General features: G+C 46.2%; 1 protein-coding gene across 1 annotated transcript in view; it reads left to right on the forward strand.

Annotated features, from left to right (window-relative positions):
- Sano (CABIT domain-containing protein serrano) overlaps positions 1-14,109 on the forward strand; it is a 139,272-nt gene that overhangs the window by 37,168 nt on the left and 87,995 nt on the right. The window contains exon 2 of the mRNA XM_072012539.1: positions 11,094-11,149. The gene's annotated coding sequence lies outside the window, so the exon portion shown is untranslated. The remainder of the gene's footprint in view (positions 1-11,093; positions 11,150-14,109) is intronic.

Genomic DNA, 14,109 nt, shown 5'->3' on the forward strand with positions numbered 1-14,109 from the left:
CAAACAGAAGCGTGTCAACGGAGGTTAAGTAAAATTCCTAAGCGAACAGCGATCGACAGTCGACAATTAAAGTCGCGGCAGGCATTAAGCAAACACAATGGACCCGAGCAATCGTTGCAACAGTCGTTGTCATTCCAGACACATTTTCTCCTTTGTTCTATCCGTCTTGTAGCCATCTGTCCTCCGCCAATGGATTTCCCAATACGGCTGCCCAACCCTCCATTCTCTTCTTTTCTCTTTCTGATTTCGAACCTCTTTCCTGTGTACCTTTTTTCCGTTCTTTCTTTCTCTCTCTCTCTCTCTCTCTGTTTTTCCTTTCCTTTTTTTCTGGCGTTACCGCGGGACGCGTCAGGGCGCTGTCTGGCACACCCTTCAGCCGCGCCCTACCGTCGTCGGAGGTGATTGGCTGCTTCGCGTAATTAAACGCGACAATTTTAATCGCGTTCCACGATTTTCGTGCGTTTCGTATCGATCGGAGGCGTGGTTCGTCGACGGTTGATTTAATTAGCGATGGATTGGAATGGTTTTTTCTACGAACAAGAGCCTTGTAATTATGGGTCAAAGTGATTACTTTGGCAACATTTGGGATTACGAAACCCTAGAGATGCACGAACTCGATATTTCTAAAAGAATTTATCAATATTAAATCTTCTTACGACTTTCACTCACCGACACGCGATATTCTTTCTCGTGACTTTTGATTCGAATCAATCGACAAACAATTACACGTAGTTACGGAAACCTGAATATTCGTATCGCAGCGTTGAAGCGTCTCTCGCGATGGATAGAACTTGAGATCGACGTTTGAACGTACCGTGTTGGATATAACCCTTTGCGCTAATTGCGCCGAGTTGTCGAGTCTCGTCGGCTGCTTGTAAGAATTTCAAAGAGTAGGGCGCGTAGTATATTTTCCAGTTAGGGGTTAGCAGCGTTGTAAATAACGCTGACGATGGCCTCCGTCGTAAAAATAAACGAGCGAGGCAGCTTTGAACGACAAGGTAATCTGGTGGTAACCGGGTCGAAGGCATTAAACGAGATAACATACGGCATCCTTTAAAAAGAATGTCACGGTGCAATTGTAAAAGTCTTGGGCTACTAAGGCCGGCCGCACGTCGTCGAAGAGTAAGTGAAAGCGTTGTGCGTTAACGCTTCTCATGACAGATAATTAATCTAGCCTGATAAACGATGCTTAACGCGGCGTCAATTGAGATCCACCGAGGGCAGTTCGCGTTGAATGGTCCTTTAGAAAGTCGAAACGAAGAGAAAAACTCGATATCGCGCTCGTTATAACTTCTAAAAAAGGAAACGGACGAGAAAGACCAGAAATACTCTTACTCACAGCGAGAAGATTAATCTTTTTATTTTTAAGCATTCTTAATAGTACCATTCAGAGTACCAAAGCGTGGCTTATTCATCCTTTCGTGTAAAAATATCGCCTAGAAAGTAGGATTTCTTCCAATAACATGGACAATGTGAAAAAGAGATAGGTCCTTAACGTTCGGCTTTAGTTTGCTTGGTCCTATCGTGACGGGCAAGTTGTCATTTCGGTTTACCGCGTGCCTTTCGCGAAAAACCGGCCACAGGATGAGGCGGTCTTTGTTGAGCGCGTCACTGGGTCATCGGTTCGGTGAGTCGGACCGTGGCGGCAGGAAATTTTACGTGGAACCAGGCCACCTTCGACTCGCCAGGAATTTACCGCGAGATTCCATCTCGTCCACTCGTCTAGCCTTTGTGGATACTCCATTAAAAGCAAAGGAAAAAAAAAAGGAATAACATCACGGCGAACATTCGATATATTCCGTATACAACTCTCGTGATCCTTGTCGAGATGCCGGTGATCAACATGCTTCAACGATCGTTCGATTCTACTGCAATCGAGTCTTGTACGCGAATCGTTGAAATTCCACGCGTTTGTTTCTCGATAGGATTACATCCTTTTTAATAACGTTCGCTCGACCGAAGTTGCGTTAGGTGTTCAGTTAACCTTGTACGCATCACAGACGGATATAAAGTTAGAGAAATTGCAGGTAAAAAGGAAAATTCTAAATGTAAATTTCTCGAAGGTATGCGGCAGTCGATGGAATTTTCCATTCTCTTAATTTCTATCAGAACTCTATAACTGGAATAATATTGGAATAATATTTATGTAAGTGTAACGTTACATCACATCCGATTCAGCAACGAAATCGCGATAAATTATTGTGAGCAAGGCCTCGAACCTCGTTCGATTCTCCAACGTGAATCGACAAATTTCAATTGAAATTTCAGCTCGTAGCATTTAGCTAGAACACGAAACGCACTGATCTAGGCCAGTGGCCCACGCTACTCGTAACTCGCGCTAAAACCGTGCGTAACAGGCGGTGAAAGGTGAGGGAAACGCTGGACTTCGATGTCACCGGTCGAGGTAAAAGTGGGTAAGGAGACTCGGTTAGCGTCCGCGAGGGTCGCGTGCCGCGACAATTAAGCGATTAAAGACGCTCGGCGTCGACTAGAGTCGCTTGCGCAAATTGCGCGATGACGCACGTCCCTCTCGTGATTTCAACGGCTTCTATTATTGCTCAATGCAACCGGTCGATCGGTTACAAGGATCTCTCGATCGCGCCGATTTTTATGTGCTTCGATGGAATACGCGTGCCTGGATGACTGATAATCGCGTGCAAGTAAGAAGCATCGATCGTCTTGGCGATAATTTCCTCGAGAAAAGTGTGCGTACGTTTAAGGAGAAGATTAAGGTGAACGGAAGTCGGTTGCAGTTTGCCTGTATCCGAGTCGAGCGAGTGTTCTCGACGTTTCGTGGGATATTTTTATCGGAGAGGAAAAGGACTGACGGTTTCTTTCGAAAATAGGATACTTTCGCTGCTATAAAATTCAAGTCTCGTTAATATTTCCGTTGAATCTTGATGACACGCGATTGGAAAACGACGAGGTCTACGGAGGAATCCAGAAGAAATTGTGAAAGCGTGCTGGAAACCGAACAGGATCGTAGCGAGCTGACAGTTTATCCAGGTGAAGGAGACTCGTTTTATCAATTCCCTTTTGCAAGAAAGTGCGATGCACGGTAGCGTCGAGGTCGTTTTACCTTTTTCTCCGTCGCTTTTTACACGATCGGATAGTTTCCACCAAACGGCTACAATAGCCGTTCGAACTTCTCTCTTCAAAAATGTACAACTATTATCCATAAAACTCGATTGCAGTTTCGCGACTAAAATAATACCACTAAATTATCTAGCGGAGTTTAGCAAAAATTCCTAAAACACAGTTCCTAACTCGAAAACGGTAATCGCGAGAAAGGGGAAGAGGAGGTGGAACGATAACGCGTGAGAGTGACCGAATCGAGGCAAAGAGCGGTTCTATTGCTAGCAATAGTCGGTCGCGATCGCGGTGATAGTCGCCGGATAGCAGCGGAACATTGGCTAACTATCGCGTTGCATTAGCATATCTCCGGTACGGTAAAGGCCTGGACCATATTCAGCCGCGTAAACTGCTCGATAAATTAAACGTGCTAATCGAACGTCGTTGCAATAAACGCGTGTAATCGAGCGTGTGGCGTGCCGATTCAGCGTTTCTGATCGCCGATCAATGGCAACAGACATCCGAGAAAATTCGTCGACAGTTCGCTCCGATCGTTCGCTTTGTTCGTCGTCCAAAGAGTAGTACGGCGGATAACGAATTCGCATTACCTGATTACTACGTTATTTCGTATTTAGAGGTTGCAGCGTCGTTGAGATTCTTGGAAAAGTTCACAAAGATATAGAGGGTGTTCTCGTTTGAAAGTTTGTCAATTTGTCATTCGAATTGTCGAAGCGAATAGTCTTGGAAGTTAATTGCCTTTCCGTCTGTAACGTAAAAAGGATTAGCTTGCGTTCGTGTTTAGCAACAAATACGAGAAAACTTTATCACGAAGGATCGATCATGAAAGCTGTCCTTCGCCGGCTTATTTAACTGGCGTCATTGGAGCCAGCCGAGTGTCGAGGCACGCACGTAAGCGTGCGATCCTTGTAAGGATTCTACTCGCGAAGATCCGCTCGCGGAGGACGAGCATTCCGACGATCGCGACCGCTTTTTCGGTCGCTCGTCCGCGGAAAGTTAATTTCGTTTATTAGGGGAAGTAACGAGGAAGAAAGGGAGAGAAAGAGGCAGATCGTCGAGAGGGGCGCCTGCTCGCCGGAAACCAGTTTCTTCGTACGTGCTTCGGCGAAATTTTATTTCGGGCGCGTTCCACTGAACGATTATCCTTACCGAGAAAATATGGAGGTAAAGGGAGCAAGCAGAAAAACCAACGTCCTCTCCGATTTCAACCGCCCTCTTCAGCCACGAGATCGCGATTAGTCCACTTGGAATTCGTGCCTCCTCCCTCTACCAAGAATCGACCTTTTCGATCTCGATGCGAATATTCAACGACGGACCCGTATCTGATCGTATAGTTGATAAATGGCAAGGTTTGGAGATAGACGGTTAGGAGCTATATTTTGTAGGTAGAGATGGTGGAATCTGCCGCTAGATATTTTAGAGTTTCGTTGGTCGTACGGCTGTCTCAAGGTCTGTTTCAAATTATACGCAGAGAAATCCAAAGATAACTATTACACCGTCATAAAAAGGTATACTACTATAAGGAGATACGTAGAAACGATGAGAACTATACGTATAAAGATATTCGTATCGTATCAACCTGAAACTCCAAGGTTATCTATCTAATTCCAAGTTCCTTGGCATAACGAGGAAGCAATTTAAACTTGTAAACCACAGACATGTCCTACTATAAATCACCTTCTGCTTTACCCTGAAACCAATAAACCCAGAATTTTGCGAGTTACGGAAACACCCTCGTTAGAGAGGTCAGCTGGACGAATCGTGGGCGTTAAGCGTTAAGAGCAACCGTGACGCACTTAAGATAGAGTCGGCGAATTGCCTGTTATCCGTAGGGATGGTGGCGGCGATCGAGGAGCAATTGCCACGCAGCTATCAGCGTGCACGTCGACCGGTCGACTCGTAAACAGGGCGTAGAATAGCCGTACGCGGATAGCGGGGCTGATTTCGTGGCTAGATAAAGAAGAAGGCGGCTGAATCTTTACGGGCCGTTGCGAGAGACGTCATAACTCGCGATCGCAGCCACCGTTCGTGAAATTACGAACGCCATTCGCGTGGAGAACGCGTTAATTGAATAAAGCTTTAAACGGGCCGCCTTATCTGTCGGTTTTAAAAACCAAAGTCTCACGGAGGAGTCGTGACTTTCGTACTAGTTGCAGCGATAGGCGAAGGTTTTAACCTCGTGCATTCCCAACACCGATCGCCGTACAATTTACCAAGTTCTTCGACCGAGTCTCTAACTTTCTTCGAACCGACCAGATATAAAAATTAGCTTCTCCGAACGATCGAAAAGCGAATCTCTGTGATCGGGGGATGGCTCTCAGCATCGAGCGAGGAATTGTCTAATAATTCAATTGCAGGCTCGTGAGATATCCCGACTAGGTGGAGGTTCGTTAATACCCCTAAGTAAATAGACTGGTAATAACAGATAACACGCACGAAGGCGAATAGATATTCGCGGTCACGCGAGAGAGCGAGAGAAGGAAAACGAGAGAGGTACTTAGGGAAGACTCGGTTGATTCGAACGGAAGCGTTTCGAGATTTCTGGCGACGATAGTGGACGAGTAGTGCGAGCGCGTTATCGACGCGATTAGTCGAAACGCGGAGTGGCTCGTAACTCCGTAGAACGCGGTGAATTATCGAAGGAAGAGTACGCGGCCCCGGCAGCCGGCCGCAATAACACCGGCCCGTATCCAGCGCGACGATAATTGCCGGTTCGTTGGCTATGTACGTGTAGCCCGTTTTCCCTTCGCCTTTTTCCCTCCGCCTTTCTCCTTCTAACCGTAGCGTCGCTGGTCCGTCTCTGCAAAGGTTATGCTCTTGCGAGACGGGTTGAGCAACGAGTCGGATCGCGTCTACCGGGTGTCTTTGTGTATTATTGTCAATTTTCTTTTTGGAATTCGCTGAAAGTAGCGAAGCACACGGATGGCAATGGTGGGATTCGTTTGGAAGGAAAATAATCGATCGTACAAAACCCTTTTGGAGTAAAGGAGACGAACGGTTGACTCGGATTAAGACGCATATTTAACTAAGACACTGCGTATAATGGACGATTCGTAGAAACTATAACCGCATCGTCTTCGGACACGGAGAGCAAAGGGTCAACCGAGGTTTCTTATTGCCGCGAAATTTCACCAACGCGCGAGATTAATTTTAGCGATAGACCATCGGCGATAGATCATCGCCGATACGCGGGGCTAATGAAATTGATTCGAGAACGATTCCTCTAGTGGCCCTTGGTTGTATCTTCTACCTCTTCTGCCAAGTTCAGACCACTCTAACATCGTGCATCCTCGTCCTAGAAATCACTCTCTTACCTCGATATCCTGTCGATTGCCCACTGAAATTGTCTGAAATTCGCCTGCGGTATCGATCAGCGCGTCGACGATCCCCGGATAAGATCTTGCAAATACTTCAAGTTACTTTAAGCGAAGTTGAAAATAAATTCAAACGATACAGGCAAAAATGAACTGTCGTTAATGAACTTCAGTTAGAAACGAGTAAACTTGAACGAAGGCACCGAATTAATTTGCACGCTTAATAGAAAAATTAATTCCCACCGTTTACTTCCTTCGCTGTACGTAGATTACGATCGGGAACGATCCGATTGAGTCGAAAGAATTCCCAGGAACGAAACAAAAGCGTGCCAAGTCCGAGAAGTCAAGGGAAGAACAAGTGGAGTGTGGAGGCGCGAATCGACGATAATTCGAAATGAGAAAAAATGCTCGGTGATTGGCATCGATATTGGTGAAGACAAATCAAGTGGAATTCCGTAAGGAGGTGGGGCAGGGGGAACAAACGACGGATCGAATCGTGCAAACGATAAAAAGTATCGCGATCTCGATTCCCCTGGCGGTAAAGTGCAACGATGCAGCTAAATAGGCCGTGGTCTCACGCTCGCTGCTGCATCTAGTCTTCGACGCGTCAAGGTTGCCGCAGGATCGATGTCGCGAGCAGACCTTTTCGCGATTTTGCAATGAAACCTGCAACGACAATCGCGCAATCTCGCTCATTGTGCGCGTTTACGTTTCTCGTCGCATCGCCGAAGAATATTTCGCGCGTCTGATGTTCGGCTAGAGGACGAGACGGCAATTATCGGCGTGAAATCGATGCTCGCGGCCTCACACGAGAGTCCGCTATTTATGTTGTTCGCGGTGAAATCAGAGAATTAACGGAGACGTAAGTTGTACGATTTTGTCGTTAGAAATTTAGAATCATTTACCTTTCAGTGTGAGAAATTTAGAAAACACGCTTGCTATTCCCGATCCAGAGACTCGTACAAGTCCTAATTTAGAAATCTTAAAATCTTTTAATTTCCCTAAAATTTCTATTCTATGAGAGGTCGACGATCTTGGAATCTACACGATGTTAAAGCGTTAACCTTTAAATCACGGTCAGAGTCAGAGAACGACGGTTCGATTTGAACAGGCCGCACGGTTCGATCGATTTTTCCAGAATTGTACGATTCGCGCCCGAAGCGCCAACAGGGACGGTCGTTGATGTGTGGCGTCATTGGTTATACGTTGCAATAATGCTTCACGACCAATTAAAATGCACTGTTGGATACTGATATACTGCAAATTAACCGGCGGTACGTTGCCGCTTAATCAGCATATTTATTGCTGCCAGCCAGCCAAGTCAGAGAGAAAAGAAACAGATGCCGTGAGGGAATACGAGAGGGAAAGGAAGAAGCGGACGGGACTGTGTGGCTCAATGTTGCAAGTAGTACCAATTTCATTCGAGATACGTTGTTTAATCCTTCCATTTGGATAACTCGAATACGTGGCTCATATAATAAGAACCCTCCGGGCAGCTACGAGCCACGTTGCCCTACTAGTTTTCGTACGAATGCAACGTATAACGTATCGTTCGCTGAGAGACTTAACCTTTCCCTCCAGTATATCAAGCTGCACCTCGTTTTTCGTTTCGCGCCATCCACGATCTTCTTTCACGCTCGCAGTTTCGCTTGGGAAATTTATTGGACTTGTTTGTTTTTTCTAAGCTGAGAACGCCAAGGTATTGGCATCATTTCCTTCGTTTTCTAGTCAGGAGAAAGTAAGGTTCTGATCTCTAAAAGTGAAAAAGCAGCTTCCCAAGGAGTTATTATGTGATTGTAGAATTTGATACGTTGAACCGAAAGTGGGAATTTTTATCTAGAAGTGGAATCTAGAATAACTTTCGACGGTACAATTGGATAATTTCAATTAATTGAATTGAAATTTAAAGATAAATGAAATTGCAATTGTTTCATAGAGAATCGGTTTTTGCAACGTCATCGATATATTCGGACATTGAGCGTCGTATCACTGATTGGTCTGTAACTCGGTGACGCCTGATGGATATTTATCCAGTTATTATGTTATTGCGCCGCGGCCAATTAGTTTTATCTCGGCTAATCTTCGACCGTTTCTACCGACGTTTATTGCCGCTCGTTCCTTTCTCGCTCCGACTATAGCCGCCTTTGCTTCATGGTCAGACACCTTCGGCCAGTCAAAAGTGAACTCTGTACTTTCGTCTCGAACGTAGAACACATTTCTTAGCTAAGTTAACTTTATAGTATACGTGGAAGATAATAATTCCAAAATATCGCGTAGATCACGTGCGGAATCACATAGAACAGAGCGTAGAAGACGTAGAAAGCGAAAAGAGAAAATGCACAGTTTCTGAAACTTTCGTTCTTCGATCAAATCAATCTCGAGAAACTATAATTGAAATAATATGGAACATTTTCGTTTGATAATTGGACCAACATCTTTATACGGTAGACAGTATACTCGTATCCTTCGTAAGGATCAAGAAAATGAAATATTCCGGCCTTCTAAATTCTCAAACAGAAATGCTCTTAACAGGTAAGAAGCTCAAAGATGACGGCTAGATTCGGTAGACCAAGTTGGAAAATGTAGATACTCGCGTGCAGGAACACGGCCCACGCGGTCGCATATTTACGCGGCAGAGCGTGGAGCGTGATTCGAACGCGGACACGCTGCCCGGCCTCAATTTGTCCGGGTGTTTAAGCGCGCGTTTCGCGCGTTTCCATCGCGCGTATCTATCGGCGAAGATCTCTCGAGCAGGCGGATCCGCGAAACGCGAACGACCGGCTCGCACCGTGTCGCCGCCGGAGAACACGGGATCCGGCCGACAGATAAAACGGGAAACGAGGCAACGAGAGCCCGGTCGATAATCCCAACCGCGAGAGCAAATTTAATGACCCGCGTGATCGCCTATCCGACGCTTCTCCGCGGCATTCCTTCTGCAACATCTCTGGTTTCTCTTCGCGTGGTTGCGACAGCGATAGGATGCAGGCTGATTTTTGGTTCAGATGGAATTAAAATTCACAGTTTGCGCGGATATAGTTACTCGTGATTGGGAAGTTTCTATGTGTTGCGATGCTAGTTACTTTCTTCGAATTCCCCAAGCACGAGTCCAACGCTAGATCTTTTGTTGAAACGATATAGAACCGCCTTCTGCTTTCGTTCGATTCTGCGATCGAGAAATGTATCGAGCTAATATTCCACGCATCGAGGAAAATTTCCACGATGCATCCGTCAAATATTGTAAATTCGATGTGGAAATTCGTCCGCGCGAATAGGAGCGATAGTACCACCAGTTTTTGGAACGTGACACCGCGTGTCGACAACAGGCTCTCCAACTGCACCAGATTATCCAAGTAGAAAATGTAATGGAACGAGTAAAGTTTGCGTTCACGCGTCGTTGAACTCGACCGTAGGACCGGGCCTCAGTGGAGAACGGCGATGGGGCGAAGGGGACGGAAAAGAAAGAGAGACAATGCCGTGGACGATGGAACACCGGTACGATTAGGTAACCGAGAACCGTATCGACGTGTTCTCGGACCTGGCGGCGTGTGTGGGTGTACGACACACGTGCAATCCGGGCCAGATAGGTGAACACGTCGAATAGATAACGCATTGCATGGGCTCGTTCCAGATTCCAGGCTGAATCAGTCCAGTTTTCCCCAGCAGACGCCGTGATACTGCTTCGAACGTTCTAGGGAATAACTGTGGGGATATTTTGAGTTGGAAATGGACGCGAATGATGCGCGTGTAAATCGTAGATGATGTTCGCGATTAAAAGTATTAAAACTAAAGGTCTCATTCGCTTGAACGAGCGGACTAGTTGTAAGAGTAGCTACTGTGTGACACGAACTATCCTAATAGACGATTATAAAAGAAGTGATAAACTAGAAACTAGAACTAATAGAAACGGCGCAATTACGCTGTACAAATATAATCGAAGTTGCTAGAAAATCACTGGAAAATGCGAAATCGATCGACTTTAAACGACCACGGGGCTAACAAGCAACGTATACCGTCGATTACGTTTCCCATGGAAAAATCTAAGCTAAAAGTCGGTATCGGAAGGGATTAACGCGACGAGACATTCAAATTTTACAATCGATCGAACGGTGGGCGAACGACGTATTAACTCTCGCTAGTTTAACGATCTTAAGCGAAGCGGAAAGTTAATTCCGACGATTGATCGTCGTTTAGAGAGAGTGCAAGCACAGTTGCACAAATTAAAGCGTAACGGGTAAATGGCTCGTTAACTCATGACCGTTTCTCTTTCGTTTTGTTACTCCGTAACATAAAATCTAATACTTTCGAGCGAGAGTCTTCGGACGAAACTAGGCTATGAAAGAGATGGATAAGCTTGCGTATACCACCGACTATAAACTAAGATTTATAGATTAAACCTGCCAAGTGGCTGTCGCGTCATCTTCATTTCGAAGATTTATGGTTTGGGGATATTCCGTTAATCGCGTAAAAACCTTAAGTTTTAATTGACACCGATTGAACCGAAATTTGAGTCTATTCAAATCCAAGAGACCATTGAACTTGAAACAAGCTCGACAGGATCGATTTTTTTGCCCCTTTCCAGTATGGTATCCAATTTTTGCACGACTGTATCCTCTGTTATAATTCTATCGTTTTAATTTCATGGCGATTATCGATCAGCGACTCATACTGTTCCCTTTTTTTGCTTTTCAGGAACGATAGGAAATCGAAAGGATCGAGCACGAAAAGAAAGAGGACCAACATTGTCGGTGAGTCGAAACATCTGTAGCACGTTTTTCATCGAGTCATCGGCTCTCAATTAACGCGTTTTTAATCCGTGCTTTTTTTTTTCCTCCCGTCTCTTGGATCGATGGCTTCCTTGTTTGGCTTCGATTATGTAAGAATCTGCGGACAGGAAGTTTGTTTTTCGAACGATTTCATGCGAGCTTCGAATTTTTTTTATCTCCGTTTCTTAATGATACTTTATTCTTCCATTTAATGGGTATTTACATAAAATTTGGAATTTTAAGCGATCGAATTAACCTTGAATCAAAGAGAACGATAGAAGGGTCCGTGCGAGGGAAGGGGCGGGTAATTCGAAGCTATCGAGTGGAAGAAAAATTAATGCCAGTATACCGGTCGACACATTCCCCTTGTCGATCTTGTATCGTCTTTCCAAAGTTGCGGCTTGCGTTTCGCTAACATCCGGTAGTTTCAGAACGCGACACCGTGAACGTATTATCGCGTTAAGAGGAACGCTCTGTTACTCGCAGAGTTAATGGATCGTGAAAAGCACTCAATCGATCGGCGTTTCTTCCTCTTCTGGCCTTTCTTTCCCTTGGTACCAAAGAGATCGCTTGGTGCAATGACGTGATTGGGTTACACGCCAATCATCGATCCTCGGGTGTCGAGCTTCCGTCTCGGCCCTTAATTGCGCCCCATCGAATTTTCATGTCATCGAGCCCGACGAATATCAGAAGTCGCTTCGATCTTTTTCAACGTAGTGCCGAAAACGATTCATCGTAGATACAACGACAACAGTTTTACCTTCTTTCGCTATCTTGCACGAAACCAAGTAACGCTGATAATTCCACGAAACAAAAATAACCGATTAATCTGCCATCGCGCATCAGAACTCGCACAGCAAAACATGGAGTAATATTTCCCCTACACCTCTTGACTCTACACCACCCGATTGCCCGTCAATCCGTGATCACGTCCGCTCCACTTGTTCCGCGTATCAGCGACCTTATAAAAGACGCGAGCAAGAGAACAAGACGAAGAAGCAAAGAGAAAAGAAGAGGAAGAAGCAGCGGACGAAGAAGAAGAAGAAGAAGAAGAAGAAGAAGGAAGAGAAGGAGAAGGAAAAGAAGGAGGTCCGATGCATCTGAACCAGCGTGACCCGGCGCAAAAACGGTCACGATATCTCTGACGCGGTGCATGGGAGAGGGAACAGGTAACGAGCGATCAGATTTCTATCAGGATGCAACAGTCTCCCCCTTCCTCTCTCTTTCTCTTTCCATCTCCTACTCCTGTTATTTTTTTTTTTTTTTTTTTTTTTTGCTATCAAGCAACTAACCACCAACGATCTAACGACGACGAACTGTTTCGGTGGAGTGTGCGGTGTACACGGCAGCAGCAGCAGCAGCAGCAACAGCAGCAGCAGGCCAGGCCATCGTGCATCGCCGATGAGAATATGACCCCTGCACGTACGACTCGGTCGCGCGGAGTCTCTCGAAGCGTGTATAGTGTATAGGCGTCGTGGCGCGTCTCCGGAGGCCAGGCCACGGTAGAACGTAGACTGTTGGCCAGGACTGAATGCCGTGTGTGTAGGTGATGGGTGCTCTCTCGCGCGCGCGCTCGGCCTGGTGGGAGTACCGCAAGGGTCAATCCATGGTGCAGCATTATATTCCGCACGGGGGCCTCTGAAGAGAGCGGGTTCACAGCCAGCACACGACGACGTTCGAACGCTTAATGGCCGGAATTTGTCTGGCCGGCAGGTACACTGACAGCCAGTCGGTTCAGCGTGGCTGTTGCGCTGCCCTCGGGCGAACCATGGACACGCCGCGAGGATCGGCGACGACGACCGGCTCTTCTATCAGACGCGGAGACCGCGACCAGTAACGTCACGCGGTTACCAACACCAACCTGCTTCTACGCCGCTATGTGGCACAATTTCAAGATTCGAGCATTTTTATTAGAGAGGATAGGTTTTATGGGCGGATGTCGGTTCGCGGAGGTCGATTAGAGAGGGAATGTGGAACGTGGGGAACTGCTGCTGGAATGGTACGCTGCGCAGCTCGGTAGTCGCTCGTTTTTCTCGTGTTTGCTCCGGCAGACGAACATTGGGACGCGTTGCGAGATTATTAACCTTTTAACGCCTGTGTTATGAAAACGTAATTCCACAATGCGCTTTCTAACAAATACGGTACAATGGGCAATTTGCATAATTGCTTGCATACGATATATAGACGCGTTACGCAGTAGTACAATAGTCGCTAACAAATCAGGATTACAAGTCTTTTAATACGACGCGCAGATTTGTCATGTAACGTACGTTTCGCGCGAGGCGTTAAACCTTAGATTATAAATGAGAGACATAGATCCCATATTAGCTCCCTATACTAGCCGTGAAATATATGATCTTACCTGGAAAGACCAGTAGGACGCGTAAGCCCTATCCTTCCGGACTGCTTCTCTGAATACTACAAATATTCTATCGCACGATTACCTCGTATTAGTTCCACTCAACGTACCTTGAGAAGCTTAAATCGTAAAGAGAAGAAAACGGTAGACAAAGATTGCTTCATCGTGCTTCAATATCTTCCGAATCTGATCGCAGAATCTGATCGCTAAGCTTTTAACAAACCCTCTGAAGCGGCCCGAAACACTCGCGATTTCTCGTCAGCTAATCGTAATTGAATTCTCAAGCGCGGCGTCGTGTTTCACCGTGGACGCGTGTCAGCCATTTCCAGCCGCTTCCCATGTCGATCACGTTTTAATGGTCCCTCCTAGAAACGGACCGATGACGGACTGTCAAGCGATCCGTGGCTAGATAACGTTTAGAGGGTCTCGCGCCTCAACACCGCTTCGCTTCCTCGTCCATTTACGACAATGTGAAAAGATATCCCTATCTAATTCAGGTCCTAATGTCAGGATCGTTAACGAACGATCAGAGATTGCCGGCGGTCCCTCCTCTCGTGTACCACTCTCGGCCCCGTATCTTTGA

The sequence above is a fragment of the Bombus fervidus genome, chromosome 11 (assembly GCF_041682495.2).
Source record: "Bombus fervidus isolate BK054 chromosome 11, iyBomFerv1, whole genome shotgun sequence".
Lineage (NCBI taxonomy): Eukaryota > Metazoa > Arthropoda > Insecta > Hymenoptera > Apidae > Bombus > Bombus fervidus.